The sequence below is a fragment of the Podarcis pityusensis genome (genome assembly GCF_964106645.2).
Source record: "Podarcis pityusensis genome assembly, chromosome: 1".
NCBI classification, from domain to species: domain Eukaryota; kingdom Metazoa; phylum Chordata; class Lepidosauria; order Squamata; family Lacertidae; genus Podarcis; species Podarcis pityusensis.
This window is the reverse complement of record NC_138028.1, coordinates 47,682,101-47,697,991: the sequence shown is the minus strand read 5'-3', so window position 1 is coordinate 47,697,991 and position 15,891 is coordinate 47,682,101. Positions and strand designations below refer to the sequence as shown.

At 43.8% G+C, this 15,891-nt stretch overlaps 2 long non-coding RNA genes across 2 annotated transcripts; both read right to left on the bottom strand.

The window, feature by feature from the left end:
- Positions 1–242: 242 nt before the first annotated feature.
- LOC308474132 lies at positions 243–8,782 on the bottom strand. Its single transcript, XR_013984522.1, has 3 exons — positions 8,384–8,782; positions 7,717–7,893; positions 243–636 (listed from the first exon to the last, which is right to left on the bottom strand). It is a non-coding gene; the product is annotated as an uncharacterized lncRNA (long non-coding RNA).
- LOC308474318 lies at positions 3,990–7,319 on the bottom strand. Its single transcript, XR_013984653.1, has 3 exons — positions 7,146–7,319; positions 5,370–5,479; positions 3,990–4,154 (listed from the first exon to the last, which is right to left on the bottom strand). It is a non-coding gene; the product is annotated as an uncharacterized lncRNA (long non-coding RNA).
- Positions 8,783–15,891: the final 7,109 nt, after the last annotated feature.

Here is a 15,891-nt window from a genome sequence, read left to right as displayed (position 1 = left end):
CAACTGTCCACTGTCCCTCAGACCTTGTGGTGGGCCGGACTATATTTTGAAAAAAAATATGAACAAATTCCTATGCCCCACAAATAATCCAGAGATGCATTTTAAATAAAAGTACACATTCTACTCATGTAAAAACACCAGGCAGGCCCCACAAATAACCCAGAGATGCATTTTAAATAAAAGGACACATTCTACTCATGTAAAAACACGCTGATTCCCAGACCGTCCGTGGGCCAGATTGGGCCGCATCCGGCCCATAGGCCTTAGTTTGCCTACCCATGTAATATATGAAGCAAGGTAATGCATCATTGTTAGAAAAGACCGGATCAAGACTCATTATCTGAACAGAGACCCATAACTGTGGGATTTATTTGAGCCTCGAATAAGAGACTGGCTCCAGATTTCAAGGTAGTAGAAAGTTGGATTTTTAATTTTTATTTTAGTATCTCTTCAGTTCATAGGATGGCCTAAAAGTTCCAAGGTCTGTGTCTTCATGGAGCTTCTAGTTGACCTGTGAGGCTTTTATTGGCTTGTAAGTAGGGTGTGGGTCTATCCCAAAGAAACCAGAGTCATGAACGGCAGCTCTGTAGACGGTTGACTTCTGCCTTCTGGTTCCAGATGCTTCCACGTCTTCTCCTTGGTACATAAAAGACAACAACACATGCATGTTTACAAAGCAAATGTTTAGAACATGAAGAGCTGCATAGACTGCCTTCCTAGCTGCTACAAAAGAACTAGTGGAGAAGAAGAAGCTGCCTTTAGGCCTGGGAGTCAATAGGGGAGCAATTGGCAATAAGAAAGAAGCCTTTTCCTATTCATTGTGTTTCCTTAAGAGTCTTGGCTGTGCACTTGCCACAGGGAAGAGAAGTACTGTGTGAGTGATGGCAAATGGGAATGGAGGGGTTGGGTTGCTGAATGCTTTAGAAAGCCGGGAGTTGATGGGGCAAATCAAAATATCTTTGAAAGCTGTCAGATAGAAATACCTCTGCTGGGAGCAAACAGGGTCATTTTGCCAAAGTCCTTTCAGGGGAAAAACGCATGAGATTTTAATGGTGCTGTGATGCAGCAACAGTCCAAATGAAAAGCTATACGCTGTGGTTTGTTGTAAAAATCATAGCCCAAGAACACCCTGCTGGCAATGTTACTATTGCACCTCCCTACCCAAAATAATTCATAATGAGGGCCCTAGTCACAGAACCAGATCTGGAAGGGATCCCAGTGGATCAGCCAGGCCAGCCAGGCCATGTATTTCATAGACGCTGACAGAAACACAACTAATTGTTACCTATTCTCAGCAAGATTTGTTTTTAGCATATGCCAGCGCGCAAACACATTTAAAAATGAACGTGCCTTTTAATTAGTGATTGTCACAGGATACTGGTGTTACTCCTTGCCATGTGTTTGGCAGCATAAAGTCATAAAACTAAATTGGTGCAATCCAGCATTTATTTCAGTTGGTGCCAGGACCATTTGGGAAGATCTGTAAGTATGTAACATACTAATGGCATTGGACTCTTCTTAGATCTGGACTTAATTTTGCTTTTGCTTTTACAGAGAAGTCCATCAACCTGCCCATGGAGTTACAATGAGAATAACCCCTTGGTGTCAAGGCTGCAATTCCATGCAAATGAATGTAATGCTCAAAGGCCCTTAATGAGATCTTGCAAATGGCACTTGCTGACTCCTCCACCCCAATTTTAGCCTCTTCCACCCCCTGCAGGCCTTTTATAGGGCTGTTACAAAAAGTAATGGAACTGTTCCCTGTTGTAATCTGTTTGTTGCACCGCATGCATAGGGTTCAGGCTGCAAAAGTAGCGTGAGATACTTTTGCACACTGAGGCTAGTGATATTTATGAGTCGGTGTTTTAGTGCTCTGTTGGTAGTGCTGAAAGCATCCCAGTCCTACAGGCTGCACTCTCTGTTCAGGTCATACAGTGGCCCCATTCTGTCTGTTGAAGTTCCTCTTCTTTAAGTTGAACTCTTCACTAGTCAGCTGTGACTTAATTCACTTTATGTAACCAATTATTTCAGTTACTGCTTTGAAAGGCCAGGGCATTCTGAGTCTCAGCTACTTCAGGAACTTGCGCTGGAGAGGAAAGGAAGAGACAAACTTAAGGAAATAACAAATGAAGCAATGGAGGCTGAATTTAAACTATGGTGGTCAGATAGAATCATAGAATTGTTGAGTCAAAAGGGACCCCAAGGGTCATCTAGTCCAACCCCCTGCAATGCAGGAATCTCAGCTAAAGCATCCAGGACAGATGACCATCCAACCTCTGCTTAAAAACCTCCAGTGAAGGAGAGTCCACAACCTATCAAGGGACATTGGAGGTATACCTGACCTTTTCTAGGTCCTCAAATGGCTCTGCTTTTGGTAAAGGTAAAGGGACCCCTGACAATTAAGTCCAGTTGCGAACGACTCTGGGGTTGTGGTGCTCATCTCGCTTTACAGGCCGAGGGAGCTGCCATTTGTCCACTCCGCAGACAGTTTTTCCAGGTCATAGTTGCCATCAATAATAAATATTTACCAGGTTTTTACCTTGACATTATTCCGCTGCATTACATTTTGTTGAAGTAGACCCCCTTGACTTCAATGGGGGCTTACTTCTATGAATCATCATAGCTGTCAGCTATTTTAGTATACACACCTGCCTTTGGTAAGCTTGGACAGTGTTAAGTAGTGTCTACTTGCACCACGGTGCAGTGACCTGATGCAAAGTGAAAATCAAAGTTGCTGCAATTTATTTATTTTAAAAAACCCTACACAATGCCCAGCATTCATGTCTGTGAGCTGAAAAGTCCCTTCTGATGAACTACCAGTAAACTCAAGAAGCTGCAAATTTTTGGAGAATCTTTAAGCTGCTCCCTGAGGTTTCCTACCATTCATTCGGCCTGGGTGGAAGGGACTTCAAAAAGTCTGCTAGAATTGAGTGGCAACAGAGCCCCAGAAGCTTCTCTTTGTGTGGACGTCCTACCAGCTGTTACCGTGTTTACTCATAAGAATGTGGTGGCAATGATATTGAAACATCACTTTAAAAGCTGTATGCAAAGAATGTGCATTTCTTTCAGAGATTTGTTTTCTGCTCTCGTTAATAGTTTAAAATGTATCTCTCTTGATTTTCACAAGGAAGAATGTGCCAGGCTCATTATCAGTCAGAGAGCAGAAAGACTGTGCTGTTCCTCTCACTATTCTAAATCAGGACTCCTCTTTCATTCAGCCCAGGGTTCCAAGCCTGGTAAAGGACAGAGAAGAGCTCTTGGAGGCGACGCTGGCTCCATGTTTGTCACTAGACAGACTGGTGATGTGGCCTTCGGTAAGGGGACTGGAATTTTCCAAAATAGACTGTGCTGGCTACATCATAAAAATGTGTGTCTAAAGCCTCAGAAGAATTTTGAGGAATAAAGTTACAAGTCAGAATGGATGTAAGTCAGATTTTTAAAACTGGCCTTGTCATTTTTTTGTCTCTGGACAAAAAATTATATATATATATTTGTCTCCCTCCAATATTTCTCTGATGAAAATAGAGAGGAAAAGTGAGACATTCCAGGATCATATAAAAAAAACCAGGCCAGACTCTATAAATCTGGGACTATCCCTGGTGGGTCTGCTGTACAGGGCTCTTAGCTTCCTTGCAAACCAGAGGTTCCCAAGTCCTAAAACTGTCACAGAGACTAGAATATATTCTTGCTAGTGCACATCAGTTAGCATAGAAATTAAGACATTCCTGAAACAGTAATGCAGACAAGTACAGAATTTGAATAGGCACGTCCATCTAAGGCACAATTTCAATCAGCATGGAAATGGAGGAACTTTAATCCTGGCACTACCAGCATGGTGCCTGTGGGTGCCAGGATACCCTGAGGGCTCTGCTTTTCTCTGCAGCATAGTTCCCAGAACATCCAACTAAAATGGCCTTCCTGTGCTGCTGCTTCTCCAGCTGCTTGCAGTTCCTTGTTATGTCCTTACTGCAAATGCCCACTTACGTTCTGACTGGATGGCAGCAAGCCTTGGGGTTGATTGGATTAAGAGAGATGGTCTGGCAATTACAAGATGGTAATGATCCATCCTGGTGCCTCACCACCTTGCTGGAGGGGCTATACCATACCCAGTACATATCTCCACATGGGATGGAAATGTACAAAAATCCAGCTTTCTGGAATTAGATAATCCAATAAATTAATAAAGCAACAAAGCAACAATTAGAAGACAAATGCTGCTATGTAGCCCACTTGTTACAGCATTGCCGAAACATCTCAATACACACAGCCAAACTATACAAAGTTGTTCTTGTCCCTGTGACCCTTTCCTTACCTATCGTTTGACACAATTGCGTGTCATTAGATATGATGGTATTAGATATAATTTTGTCTGAAATCAGATTTCATATTTGCTTTTAGGTGCGTTCCTTTCTTATAATTTAAAGAAGATGATATATTCACAATTTATTATTTGTTTGCATTGGGACCTGAGACTTTTTTGGCCATTCAGGTGTATCCCACTCCCCATTTTTGACATTGTTGTAACAAATCCCACCCCCACCCCCGCAACCCAGCAGAGGCTGTTGGAATGATCATTTTTAGCAGAATGCTTTTCAGTTCATGAGAGAATGTGGAATCTCTGGGGAAGTTCCTTCAGTGTGTTTTGTGTGTGTGCGCGCCTTCGTGTGTGTGTGTGTGTGTGTGTGTGTGTGTGTGTGTGTTAAAAGCACTCATTTATCCATGCATTGCTGTCTGTCATACTTAATGGGTCTCATCTGTGGCCTGGAGCTCAGCTCTCTATTTATCTCTTGTTCTCTAGAATCTTGTATTGATTCCATGCATAGATTCTCCTCCGTTGCTATTCTGTCCTCAATTTTTAGCTGTGAAGGAAACATTAGCTGGGAAAACCAAACCCCAAAGGTCATCATTACCTTGCTACTGTTTCCAGCTGTCTAGCTCTCTGAACTCTTTTTCCATGTTAAATCAATACCTTAGTATATTTAGTCCTATAACAACATTTAAGGAGCCTTAGATATATTTCCAATGTTTTTTCCCCACCTAACAGCTTGTCAGGTGGCTCCTGGTGCTACCCAACCATTGCTCTTCTGCTGTAAGCTACAAATAAAATTTGAAACGGACTTTCCACAGGTTTGTGAGCATCACATATTCTCTGTTCTGTGTGTAGATCCCACTATCTTCCATTCACACCAATGAGCATGACACAGGTGCTGTGTCATTTGAAGTTCTGTACCCAGTTCAGTGTATGCCTTCTGGTGGTGCCTTTTCATGACCTGAGCAGAATGCAACCAAAAGGACCTCTTTCTTTTTTAGCATAAAGAACATAAAAGTGAAGTGTACCTGATGTAACAGGCAGGTAAGTTGCATCTTACCTGGTGATATCAGATGCAGATATAGGTTTGTGGTCAAAGTTCCTTCTTGCTGCCTTCCTGTCTAAAGAGGCAACATACAATCTCTGGAGAAAAGCTTCTCTTCACTCCATCTGAAGATCCGAAACACAAAACTCAGCTGAATGGGGCTTTGTCAGTAAAACTATCTCAATGCCATGCCTGGAAATAGGAATGGGCATTGGGTTTCAGATTAAGGACAGGGTAAGTCCATGGTAAATTCCAAGGACACCCAATAATAGCAATATGCACTTAGAAATTGAGACATAAGGATACATACACTTTTTATTATTTTACATGTTGGGTTCTTAACTGTGGCATGGGTGTAGATGTTAACAAACATGTATAAAGTATGTTGGTTGGTTTAATTTGTATACTGTCCTATAGATTCTCGGAGCGGTTCACAAATAAAAAAAAGACAAAATGCATGATAAAAACAAACAAATAATGCCACAAAACATTTAAAAGGTCATCAGATGTCAACCAGCCAAAATGCTGTCCCATATGTGTACCTCTTGTACAATATAAAAATATAGGTCTCAGAATGGCAGAGCTTTCGGATGTGCTCCTATGCAGTCGAGGGAGAGGATCGGTCACATAGGGGTATGTGGGGGGCCAACCATGGACTTGTGATCAAAATGGGCTGCTCAGCACCAGGACACTGACTACTCCTGTAGGCCGAGGTCAGTGAACCACTTGCACCCATATATTCCTATTGATCAGACAGTTCCATAAAGTACCACTACGAATTCATATACAGTTGTCACCTCTATGCCAAGAGCTTTGTTGCTTTAATCCTTCCAAGCACAGAGTGGAGCTCTCTGATGGCAATGCCTTGTCAAATCAGGTTTTTGCTTGTTTACTTGTTTTAGTTTTGGTACGGTTCCTTTTCGTTTCAGGTGTTTGTGTTTTGTTTTTACCCTGCTTAATATTTAACTGCCAATAAGTGACATTTCTACGTTTTATGATAGCAAATTCAAACTATCCTGTCTGATGGGAGCACTAGAAAATATACTGCGGAGACTGACATCCCCAGTTAAGGCAGGATCCTGAACGTGTACTTTGTCAAAGTCATACAGGGAAGGAATCCTACTGGGGTGCCTGTTTTATGGATTGAAAGAGATGCTGGGAATTTGAGTCTGCAAGGCCAGCAGCTTTCAGCAGTATTGCATTTTACCCAACTAAGCCAAAAACAAAACAGCCTGGTATCAGGTTCTTACCAGAAAACAGCTTCTTTCTTGCATGTTCAAAGGCACAGAATATATATGTGCATGTGGCGCTAACAGTATTATAAAAATAATCATTTACACACGTGTTATGGGTGTTTATGCTGCTCTGAATTTGATTTAGAATTAATGCAAGATAATTGGATTCCAATAGAGAATTGCAAGGGAGGGGGGAGTGTTTAACAAGAACTGTGCGAATATATTTGGAAGTGAGGGATAAACTGTTGGGTTACCATAGCAACAATACCAAAGAGCACAGTTAAGCCTTAACAGTGAGGCATCAGGCTTTAGAAGAGCTGAGCACAAAGGCTGGTTTTTTGTTTTGTTTGGGGGTTGGACTTTTATGCTACAAAGGCTACAATCCCAAGCATAGTTACCTGAGAGTAAATCCCACTGGAATCAAACTGAGATGTACTCCTGAATAAACGTGGTTAGGATAAGGGTGAACGGCCACAGCAAGATTTTTTATCAAAGGAGAGGAAAATCTTAACGTTTGAAGGAAAACAGTTAAGGACATGAATTATAGAGAACTCACTAAGTCATATTCGGGGTCAGGCGTGGAAAGAGTATGTAAGGCCATCTGCTCATTCTTACTATCTTGCCAGAATATTTGAAAGCAGCTCAGGCCAGCTGCTCCCTGGGTCCTGTAGTACCCCGAGGGAGAATAAAATGAGACAAGTTTCCAGTTGTGTGGGGCAGAGAATCAGGATTTTGTATTGGTGCACTCCTGGTTCATCCCCATTCTTCCCCTCCCCTCCCCACCCACCAACCAACCAACCAACCAACCCCATAATGGCAACATTGGCTTCCTCTTCCTTCTGAGCAAAATACTTTCATTTGCTGTTGCTTGAAGTCTCACACCTCTGCTGGGAATAATACAGGCACGAATTTGTGAGAAAACAGCGTGGTGCAAGCCATCATTTGCTGGATGTGAATAATGAACATGCTGCTTTTGACCAACCCCAAATCTGCCTTAAATAATATATAATCCTTCAGCACCAGGGCTAGATCATAAATATCCAGCTAACGACTTGCAGCTAAAGCTGTGATTAATTGAATAATTGAATAAGTGAAATGCAGTCTCCTACTTTACACTCAACACTTACGTATGTCTCCTCTTGGCTCTAATTCTGACTATCCCAGTTTTCAAAGCTCCCTTTGCTTGCAAACAGCACCTGCTTTTTATAAATCTTGTGGGTGCCCATTGAACAACGGGCTTCTCTTTTTCAAGGCCTCTGCTTCTTCTACCTTTCCTCTGCTATTCCACTTCAGACCTTTTCACCCTGCCGTCAGACAAGTTATATTCTGTAACTCCTCATCAGCCCACAGAAGCCAATCCTCACACACAGCATGGGGCAAACATCTCTTTCTGCTCCTGAGTCCCAACACCCAATTATACACACCAGGAGCATAGGGGCTGCAGAAGAAGCCCCAGCTGGGATTCTGCCAATGTAGTGGAACTTCTACAGAATCCTGTATCCCTTCACCCCACAGATATAGATTTAGGGGTGTAAGAAGGCATCAGTTTCCATTCTGCCCCATATTCTTTGCAAGCACCTCTGTTTCATTTCACCTACAGTTTGGCTTCTGACAAAAACAATGTTATTTGTCTAGCCGTCCGCTCGGGTGAAAAGTTATGTACAGTTATATTATACAACACCATGCATTTCAATACAAAAGAAACACAATGTAAATTGGTAAAAAGGAACAACATAAACCATATTGTTGCACGCCACCTCAGTCTCCAAGCTGTGTGATATTCCAGACACTTACCCAGGGTTCATGTTTCTTTTGGAAATGAGGCCCAGTGGAGACTGTGGGGTCTTTATGGTATATGGCTTATTCACACATATATGCAACCCGAACCTAAGATGGAAGGGCTCACAGGAGGGTCTTGCTTCTCCCATAGACACAGCCTTGGATTACAGCAGAAATCACTCCCATAGACATAGCCTTGGATTACAGCAGAAATCAATCACATCTCTCTCACAGTCCTCTGCCTGCAGCCGGCTTCTAGCTCCTTGCTCTCTCACACAGGTCTACACTGGATTTTGTCCTAACTACCAGCCAGTTCAGTTGGGAGAGCCCACTCATTTGATTTATGGTACCAAGCCACTTCCTTAACAACCCACACTTAGGGGGCTATTGCCTCACCAAGAAGCTGCTCTGACTCTTCCAGTAATTTAATCTTTGCTGGATCCAGGAATTAGAAGGGGACTCAGGCATACAACCCAGTCTCCGTCCCCCCACTCCCCAACAATATCATTTGCGGAGATGAAAATAACAACAACAGCAAATATCAATATATAGATTGTTGGCTGGGTTGATTTTGGTTATGGGACAAATAAGTGAATATCTGGAATTTCTGCTCCCATCTCCATTTGCATCAGAATTCTCTGACATCCCTAATAGGGTTACGTCCTAAATGTCTCACTTTCTCCTGCTAGCTGGAAATAGCCACTTAACCTTTGCTCCTGTTTCCCCTCCTATTAGGAAGCCTTACTTTCTCCTTTGAGCCAGACGTATTGCTCAGTTAATAACCTCCTGCACTATTAAAAGCTCCCTCCCCCCCCCGCCGTGAAGTATTATTTCTTGGCACACACTACTAAATACACTTGGCTGCCCAAAATAGTGATGGAGATGCATGTGTGGAATGGTGTGTGCTTTCTAGGTATCACGTCAATGGAGGACGCGGAAGGCAGGAGGCTACAACCCCATTCACCCATCCCACTCTCTGCATATCCAGGGCAAGCTTCTCTTGAAGCATGAACTGCTTCCAGAAGCCGTGATGAAGCCAGAGACCACAGGACAAAGCCGCTTCCCTGATGGCGAGAGTTTAGCCTCTTGAGCATCTTCCACGTGCTGGCTGTGTTATCTGCCAGAGGCAAATCCTTAAACTCAGGATCAAGAGATAAACGCTTTGTAATTAAACTGCTGCATTAGGCAATATTTTCCATATCTTTGCTGCATGGCTTGGGTATGGCGGGTTTCCAGACTTCCACCCACCCATTCCCAGTAACCCACCAGTAAAGTCTGCTACCGTGAGATCTTCAGAAAGGGTTACATTATTAACCCTTTCAGAAATTGCCATTATCGCTTTTATTAACAGCCTGGAGGATGCTGTAGCCTAAGTGGGGCATTTCGATGGTGAGTGTATGGAGCCATATGGCACAGACATTTACGCTGTGTGAAGAAGACATAGGAGCATCAGCACCCAGCAGCATTTTTGTGTGACGTCCAAATATAGCTGATGCATGCAGTTAACGTTTGGAAAAGCGGTTCTTTTCCTCTTTTCAGAGGCTATGTGCTGCTAAATGAATGTAATTGGAGTGAAATGGAGCAAAAAGGATCAGGACTGAGGCTAAGCCCTAACCCAGGATTTTTTGAAACTTTCATTTGTTTTGTTTTTTAAATGTATTTTTACTAAATATTTTCTTGGTTTACAAAAGTATGTGCAATGTCTCTCTCTTTCTCTCTCTCTTTTTCCCCTCCAGGTAACATTTTTTACAGATCAGTTTCATTTGTTGAGACATTAGGAAGAAAAGGGAGAAAGAGGTGGAGGGGGGGAAAGGTGAGTGGGGGTGGGGTGGCGATGTTTCTATTTTACTTAATATATGTGGCGTTTTGTGTCAGCGTCGCTTCTGCAGGTTCTCTGCTATTCACTTGTGTTCCTTTGGTGGTGAGAGAGTGAAACTTTCATTTGTCAAGTTTCTGTTGGACTTCCAGCCCATCTCCCTTCAACCACATCAACTAATTGAGCCCTCCGCTGCTCCCCTAAAAGAGCTGCTCTAAAAGAACATTCCCTGGAAATTCAGGTTCTGGCCAGTGGCATAGGAAGGGAGGTGTGGTGGGTGCGGTCTGCCCCAGGTGTAATCTCTGAGGGGGTGACAAAATGGCAAAAATATGTGTTCTCAAAATAATTTTTGAAAAATTGGGCTCACTACACTTTATAAAAAAACTCCTGCACCCCCCTTCCTATGCCACTGGTAGCTAGGTGAGGCGGGGGGGCACGCGTCTCTCCTGGGGGGGGAGCGGGCGGACTGGCTGCAAGCTCCGCGCTGCTTTTTCGAGCAGTATAGGGGGAGGCTGCGAAGAGGCTCCATGCAGCGTGCCCTGCCTTGGCTCGCTCTGCCCCCATGGGCAGCTTGCCCTGCCCCCATGGGCGGCTCTCTCCGCTCCCAGCTGCAGGGCTCATGCACCGCCCCAGGCACTTGAGCGGCTAGCTACGCCACTGATTCTGGCCTCTATTTAGCTCAGCGTCCCAGTCTGTAGACACCTTTCTTCCCCAGTGCACTGCACATTTACAGGCTTCTATGAGAAGTACTTCTATGGTCATAATGAATTTCTGGCGAACATGGACACTGCGGCTTCAATCCCAAACCAGCTTCTCTTCCCACCCCAACCCTGCACCTCCACCCTCCTTCTTTGTTTAACATCCATGCTGATGAAGCATTCGGATGGACTGAAAAGTTAGCTTGCTAATTCACGACATTTTGATTGGTACATTTGGTAGATTTGATACAGAATCATTGGAAATATAGCTGGCAAATTAACTTTCAGCTATGCTTGCTAATATATCTTTCCCATTTCTCTGATTAGTTTATTTGGCAAGTTTCCTTTCTGAGAAAAGCTTATTTATTTTGCACGCAGAAAATTGGCAAATAGCACCCCAGGAGATAACATCATAATCCCTGCTGTGATATATGTGGCAGTACTTCTATGGGGAGTACCAAAGCCAGTTAGATTAGCAATTCATAGGGGGAAAACCTGAAGACCTAAGTGATTTTGAACATGGTTTTGCATACGTACAATAACAAAAATTTGGGTGGAAGGTGGCCATTTCTAAACTGTCCTAGCCTCTGTTAAGCTGCTATCCTGGTAACCAGGATGATCATTACAGCAATTTAGGGTTCATCCACCCTTCCATTTATCCCATGCCTAGAAAGAACAGATCTGAGCAGTTCCCCTCTTGCCTCACTTTTCCCCCAGTGAAAACCTGCTCTTTAGCTTTAAATCAGAGCAAACTGCAATCCACAGAGCTAAAGAGTGGTTTCTCCCAGGGGAAAGCTGCAAGACAGGAGGAAGTGTGGATAAGGGCACTTCCAGATCGTTGCTATTTTGCGGGTGAGATTCAATTACATACTAGCAAATTTAGGTTACGCAGTTAAAATGGATTTGGTGCTTGTGCACCACAAACTTGCTCTCCCCACCCTGGACGTTTAATTTACGGCATGAAACATGACTGGAAAGTGTGGCATAACAATTGTTTGGTGTGATACTGCTCACACCTCCCTGCAAACTTTGTGCTAGCCAATCTGGATGGACGCTCGATAAACAAGTCATCTGCAAGTGACCCGAGTAAAAAAATTGGAGCGCCGCTTGCAATTTCAACAAAACAGCCTTTAAAAGTTCGGATTGGTGCCGTAAGTTGTTGCAGTTTCTTCAAATGCAGAGCAGTATGTAGATTTTGAGTCGTGTCATTGACAGGGTATAAATTTGCTGATAAATCAATTATTAAAAGTGTGACCCGCAAGGGAGGCATCCGAGTGGAGCATCCAGATTCTCCCCTTCTCTCCATTTCACCATCTGCTTTGTGCAGTTGTGCCTGGCCAATGAATGCTGAAGGTTTTTGCAGTACTGAGCCTTGCATCTTTCCCTTATCTGCATCCACAGGGCATCCTTTAGTATTTGTATTCATAAAGGTTGACCACTGCTACTTACTGCTGTGGCGGAGGATAAATGCACAGGGCAAAATCCCTGAAGAAAAATGCTCATGTAGTAGGTAGAAGAACAGGCACACTAATTAGTAGCAAGTCTATACAATGATACGAAGAACGTGAGACAGAAAGGCCTTAACAACATCTCGTCACAGGGAGAGCCTAATTGATTTTTGTCTCGGTGAAAAGCACCTTCCTGTAGGCAGAATGAAGCTGTCATTATCTGTGTGTCAATATCCTAAATCAATCTTCCAAGGGCCAAACTGTTTGGCTCACATATCTGCAGGTATCTTTTCTCTAGCAATTCCTTTCGTTTTGAAGCAAAACTGGCTGCAAGTTTCAGCAGAGGGCTGGCTGGGGTGCTGGTGGTGATTACCCTCCCATGCACACAACCTACTTTTCACTCTGCAGGGAAAGATACAGGCACTTATCTCTCTTCCCACTGTGCCTTCCCCCCAGAGAAAAAGCAATTGGGGAGCAATCTTGAGTAGGAAAATATCCCAAGGGGGGGCGGGGGACAGGAGACAAGCCATTGCTCTCCTTCCTGCTGATCCTCCACTCAAGATCGCAGCCTCCTCCTCCTGCTGCTGCTTTAAATTTAAGTCAGAGAAGATGTCATGTGCTGCCTATAGTGTGCAGTTTGACCTCAAGTGTGCCACTAAGACTGCATAATAATGGGCAAGGATCCAGGAGACAGGTGGTTGGCTTCACTCGTCCAAGCAGCCTGTCCACATCCTCGGAGGTAACAGATTGGAACTGATCCCACACAACTTGACTAGACAGGACTCTAGCACTCTCCCGCCCTGGCCCTGCTCCCACGGTGGAGTCTACTTCTTCCCGAATCTGAGCGATTTTATCTGCAAAAAACTTTGCAAAATCATTGCAGGAGATCATGTGGCCCGTACTGGGCCCCGATGTCGCAGGTGGTTCCGCTAAATTGTGAACCACCTGAAAAAGTCTCCTGCTGCTGTTTTCTGCAGATGCAATAGAGGCGGTGAAGAAGGTCTTCTTCGCCGTCGCTATCGCCACTTGGTAGGCTCGACGTTGAGCTCTAACCTGTGTCCGGTCAGATTCGGAATGAGTTATCCGCCACCGGCGCTCTAGCCGTCTCAACGATTGTTTCATTGCCCTCAGATCCGTGGAAGACCACGGGGCTGTCCGGGCTTCATGCAATCGGAGAGGGCGCTTCAGAGCCAAACAGTCCCCTGGTTAACTCCACATTCCAGCGGGCCACCAGGGAATCGGCTGAAAGGCCATCAACATGGGATAAAGCATCCCCTACCACTCTCAGGAAACCATTTGGATCCATTAAGTGGCGGGGGCGGACCATCCGAATTGGTCCCACCTCCCTGCAGAGGGGATGGGTTGCAGAGAAGTCCAGTTGCACCAGGAAGTGATCTGACCATGGCACTTCTTTTGTTTCGCTTTTACTTAGTGTCAGATCACCAACATCCATAGAGGTAAACACCAGGTCCAAGGCATGTCTGCGGCTATGAGTTGGGCCAGACTTATTCAGGGACAGCCCCATGGAGGCCATGCTTTCCACGAAGTCCCGAGCGGCCCCTTGTAAGGTCGTGTCGGCATGGATGTTAAAATCCCCTAGGACGACCAAGCTAGGTGTCTCCAGGAGAACATCATTGGCATAGAGGAGCAGGGACAGGCAAGGATGTAGCACTGCCACTTATTTCACAGCAGGGATTATCTCCTGGGCTGCTATTTGCCAATTATCTGTGTGCAAAATAAATATTATTGTTGTTTTTATTATTGAATTGATATACCGCTCTATACCCGCAGGTCTCAGGGCAGTTTTCAGAATAAAATGAAAATATAAAACCATAAAATACATGATCAAAATAAAACAACAACCCAATAGCCAGCCCCACCCCACCCCACCCCCAAACCCCCACCCCACATTTTAAAAAGGTGGTTTTAAAGCTTTTCTCAGAAAGAAACTCACCAATGGGAGAAATAGGAAGGATAAATTGGCAAGCATAGCTGAGAGTTGATTTGCCATTTCCAAAGACCCTGTATCATGACCAGTTCAAATGTCATGAATTAGCAAGCTAACTTTTCAGTCCATCCAAATGCTTCATCAGCATGGATTTTAAACAAAGCAGAAGGATGGAGGTGCAGGGTTGAAGTGGAGAGAGAAGCTGGCTTGGTATTGAAATCGCAATGTCTGTGTTAGCCAGAAATTCATTTCTGTTATGTAATCTTAGAACGCGATGTGGATTGTCATGTAAAGTGCCTGGACTTTAGAATTTATCACTATACATCTAAGCTTTTTGGCTTCTCCCACTTGTCCTTAACCATATCCTATAGCCAATAAATAAATAAATAAATAATGTATGTATTCATTTACAAGTTTACACATTCTGTTACTCCCAGGTTTTATATTGTTATTATCATAGAATTGTATAATTGTAGAGCTGAAAGGGACCCTAGAGTCATCTAGTCTGACCCGCTGCAATTTAGGAAACCACAGCTAAAGAATCTCTGGCAGATCATGGCCACCCAACCTCTTAATGATACAGGTTAGATTATGCATAGCCAATGGGGTGTCCTCCAGAGGCTGTAGTCTACAACTCCCACAATCGCTAAGCACTGGCCATGCTGGCTGAAACCAACAGAAGTTGGGAGTCTAAAACATCTGAAGGACATCAGGTTAGCTACCTATGTGCTACTAGGCTGACAGGTACCTGAAACAGGGCTTTTTTGGTGGTTGCCTCAAACCTATGTAGCTCTCTCCTCCCAAAGATGTGTGGCTGCATCATTATCAGGTTGTGCTTTTTTTTTAAAAAAAAAAGAAAACTCTGAAGACCGTTCTTTTTCAATCTCATTTTATTAACTGCTGTGCTTGGATTGATTTGTACTGTTCCATTTTTAACTGGATGTTTTTATATATCATGATACTTTATTCCGGAATTTTATACACCACCTTGTGAGGGCCATTACGCCTCGAAAGGTGCTCTGAAATATTTTAATAAATAAGCAAATTAATTTTTTTTAAAAACCTACCTGGCATATATGCTCATGGTGTTGTATAATTTATGTAAAAACAGAATTGTAAAGCCAGTCCTGATGCGTCGCCAACATTTAGCAATTCTGTTCTGTTTGGGGACATTACCATTCCTATATTAGCCCCTTCCAATACTGCAGAAGATCTCGCTTGCTAAGTTAAGTTGTTACAATATTTATAACCAACCAAATAATGAACATGACAACTTATTTCTGCATAGTGCAATTTTCGGGGGGACAATCGTGCTTCCTTAAGAGACTTGTTCTACGATACTCAGAGAGAGAAATTTAGTGTTGCACTATTACGATGGTTCTGCGGGTGCAAATATTTCTGCTTGCCAGGTGAAATAATTTCCCTTTTCCTCCCCCTGCTCCCCATTCTTGGGGTTCTCCTGACCCCCCCCCCACAGTGCTAATTTGGAGGGAGATGGAGGGGGGGAGCTCCATTCTGCTAGTGGGACTCATTCTGCTGCTAACACAACTGTTTAGTTCAAAGTTGTAGAAATGTCTTAGAATCAGAGACTTGGAAGGGACCCTGAGGATCAT